Genomic DNA, 4,005 nt, shown 5'->3' with positions numbered 1-4,005 from the left:
GGGGGGGGTGCATCAACGAGCCATTTGGTTTGGTTTCCTAAGGTCTAGAAAAGATCACTTAGGCTTTTGATTTTGCGCAGATGGTAGCAGATCGGGCCTAATTATCAAGCAAGCAGATTCCAGATTGTGAAATGGGATAAAGCATGAAAAAAAGGTCTCTAGTGACAACCCGCCTTCCCAAATAAAGGAAAGCCTGCCTCAGAAGTCCTGATTCATAAACCTAGACTGAGTTTGGGATTAGAATGGTGAAAATTTTAGGAAATCGAGCACAGGATTGTAAATGCATTCTAGAGTCATTTAGAGTGTTTTCTGAGTCTCTGAGTTTATGTTCCTTCAACAGTTGTTCTTAAGTGGAAATCAGGTAGCTTAAGTGATACTTAACTTGTGAGAATCACAAGGTTATTTTCTTCACGGTCCCCTAACCAATATTGTGTGTTTATAAAGGAATGGACCGGGAATGTCAAAATTGGCTTTCTGGCTCAGACTAAAATTTGAGTTCTGAAACAGCAGTCTTATGTGTAAGAAAATTTGCCAGAATCATGTGAATTTACTAACCGGCTTGATATAGTAGTTTGTAATGGAGAACCCCACAAGAGCTAAATGTTGAGGGTGCCTCTGGTGGAGCTAGGATTTCAAACAGAGTCATTTGAGTGTGGCAGGGAGAGGGGAGTGGTAGACATGGTTTGGACCTAAAGAGGCTGGGGGAAGTGGTCGCTAGATATTAGGAATCAATCTGAAAAGAGGCGGGAATTAGAGAACTAGATTGGGAGCCCTGCCATACTGACAACGAAGTACATTGGATGACTGTGGATATGGAGAGAAGGAGGTTAATTTTAATGATAGAATCTTAAGGAATTCTTGCATTTCTAGTGCAGAAAGAGGAACAGAAGTAGGAGGGAAATCATAAGAGGGTAGCCCCCTCTGGGGAGCTAAGAATATCAAGGAAGGGTGGCAGGTGCTGCAGGGCAATGTCACGGGCAAGGTGGCGTAAGCCCAGTGATGGCAGGTTCCAGAGGACGAGACCTGGAACGCGAGGCCAAGGGAGACAGAGGGGTGGTTTGCATGCACTCGTCCAGGAAATCTGGTGGGGAAGGAAGAGGACAGAGGGGCTGTTCCTGGGTCAACTTGTAGGTCAAGGGAAACAAGTCATTAATGAGAGCCCCTGAGATCTAGCCCTAGGAAGGGGCGTGATCAGGAACTGCAAGGAGAGGGCGACCTGGGAAACCAGGAACACTTCAGTCTTCTGGACCTAGAGGAAGGAGAGGGACAATTAAGAAAACTACAGGTGAGTCGAAAACTATAAGGCAAAGTCGAAGGAGCTCAAGTGGTTGTTTCTAGCTTCTTAATAAAAAAGTAAGTGAAGGTGAGAGGCCCACCGTGGGGCTAGGAGCTCGAGGAGGGTGGACACCATAGGGCGCAACTGAGATGGATAAAGAAGAAAGAAAACACGAGAGAAAACACGAAAGATCTGTATTGGCCAGAAATGAGGGCTTTGACCACTTTTGTTTACTGTCTGCAATATTTTGGTCTGCCGAACTCCTAGGCTGTGGGAATTTCATAGCCCTGAGAGATTTAGACGGGAATTCAGGCAGTCCCAGACACTAGCTCCAGTGTGCGGGCCCTGCAGTGTCTTCAGGCTGGCCCACAAATTCCCAGGAGAGCTGGTAGGTTCTATGACCTTTTTCTCTCTTCTGAGCCGCCCTTCAAGTTTGAGGAGACTTGGAATAGGAGGAAAGAGAGAGTGACCCAGGTCCTGAGGAAGAAGCCGGGCAGAGGGGTCTACTCAGCTTCCAGTTACCCCAACACACACCCTGGTCCTCACCCAAATACAAAACTGCCTTAGCGGTGCTGGGATTCCTCCAAGGCCAGGGTGGGGCACTATCTCTGAGCGGCTAGAGCCAGATTTCCAGGTCCTCTGACTCTACCATGACAAAGCAAAAGAAGCTACAAGCGTATTGCAGCATGACCCAGAACCCACGGTCACCGAAACTAGAGAAAACCTCCAGAATCCCCACCTCTCGGCGCAGGCATGTTATGACTTCTCTGTTCAATCTAACTTCTGCCACTTTGCCCAGACCTTTTAGTTCCTCCACTGACTTTTACAAGCAAAGCTGACACCCTTTTCCCTGAGTATGGTATCGAAAATTTAGACCATAGATTCATAGAAGGTTCATACCTTTTTAAAAACATTTGTTCAGCACCCCGCTGTCTGCACAAAGAGCTTCTGGGGGCTGCTGTGGGGAAACACACTCTAATTGCACAAGGCCAGGATTCCCCCCATGGGGCCAGAGTTGTCTTTCCAAACCACTAAACGTGCCCAAAGTCGTGTCCACCTAGCTCTCCCCAGTGCTGCTCCCAACTCCCATACTGCGAGCATTCAAGTTTAGGATTGTGTTCCCGTGACTTTCCAAGAGAATTGATGGCAAGTCAATATGTCTCCCCAAGATTAAATTGTCATTAAGGACAAGTCCCTCTTACCAAGGTGGCCAGCTGGAATCTAAAGGGTAGACAGGATTTGACTTTGCGTCTCTGGCTCTTTAACTGGAGGTTGGGGGTTCCTGTGGTGCCAGCCCCTAGAGCCTTTCTTTGTAAACCTCATCTTCTGAATTTAGCATTAGGACATCAGGCAGTCTCTGTGACAACTTCTCTCCTTTGGGTGGAGGGCATCACTTGACCTCTTCTTCCCTCAGCTTCAGAGATGCACTGTGACCCCAAGTAGGAGAAGCCCAGCCCAGGATCCCAAGTGGCTGACTTCTGTCACAAATGAGGTTTTCATTTCATTTATTTACAGGGAATTATGGTCAGTTTTGCTCTTTTGCTGCCTTGACAATTCTGTATATGGAGTTTTAATTGTAAGATTACACAGTAATGATGCTTGATAGAAGTACCACATTGTATCTGAAAATTGTTCAGCTTGTACCATCTATGCAGAGTTTGTAAGCCCCTTATTTCTGTAACCTGTGACTACCCTAGTCTTTCATATTCATAAAGCTGCCAGAATCACAGAGGTCTTTTCAAAATAAGCCAGGTCTGCACCTCAGAGTGAGCAGGTGTGGTGGAGTGTTGCCTCCTCAGCTGGCAGGGGCCATGTTGTGTTTAAATCTGCACAAAGATGAATGTGGTGTCAATACTTGCTGTTGTCTTAAGGACCTGTTTAAATGGGGGAAAGCGAATTTATTCTGTTTAAGCAAAAAAGTCAAGCAGATCATTGGAAGAGCCAGTTCCCTGAGCAGAGCAGGCACACCAAGGTAGCCCTCTCCTGCCTGGGAAGAGAAGGCCCAAAGTGAACAGAATGGCAGACAAACCCAAATATCGTCTCCCGGCCTATCTTATTTCTGATCATTTGCATGAGGGACCATTTCAACAATCCATGAAATTTCTAAATTCAGAGCTCAAAACCACTCCAAAATGATAAAAACAAATTTGAGGATACAATCGTTTTGGGTCAGAAGAAGTAGATACGATAGGGGATTAATATCTTACATAGATGTTGTATGTACCGTTTTGTATTATGAAATATTCAATAAAAGTTGAAGTCCTCCAAAGATATCTCACATCCCCTCTTACGGGCTTGCAGACTTCTTCTGGAGGTTCAGAGCAGAGGTCCTGCTATGTCGGGAGCACCCTAGAGCCCCAGGCTGGCTGAATGTGACTGCAGCCCAGGAGCGTTGGAACCAGGGGTAGACACACGCCTTGGGGAACTTCCCACACCAATCCCCTCGTTTCGCAGTGATGACATTTCTGGCTGAGGCCCTGCTGGGAACTGAGGGAGAGCACGGCACTGCCTCAGAACTTACCCATGGATGTCAGCGCTTTCCAGAAGATTCCCACATTGTCCTATGCCTTATGCCCCCTGACCAAAGCTGGTAGACATCCTCGAAGAGCATCAGACCCAGGCCGCCTCTGGACTGTCCTTGTCTGGCCTGGGCTTGTGGTTTGGGTGGGAATTAATCCACTTCTGCCGTGATGTATGCTCCCAACCTAGCCACACAGGGCAGGGACCTC

The sequence above is a fragment of the Pteropus alecto genome, unplaced genomic scaffold (genome assembly GCF_000325575.1).
Source record: "Pteropus alecto unplaced genomic scaffold, ASM32557v1 scaffold13, whole genome shotgun sequence".
In the NCBI taxonomy this organism is placed as follows: Eukaryota; Metazoa; Chordata; class Mammalia; order Chiroptera; family Pteropodidae; genus Pteropus; species Pteropus alecto.
This window is presented reverse-complemented; position numbering follows the sequence as displayed.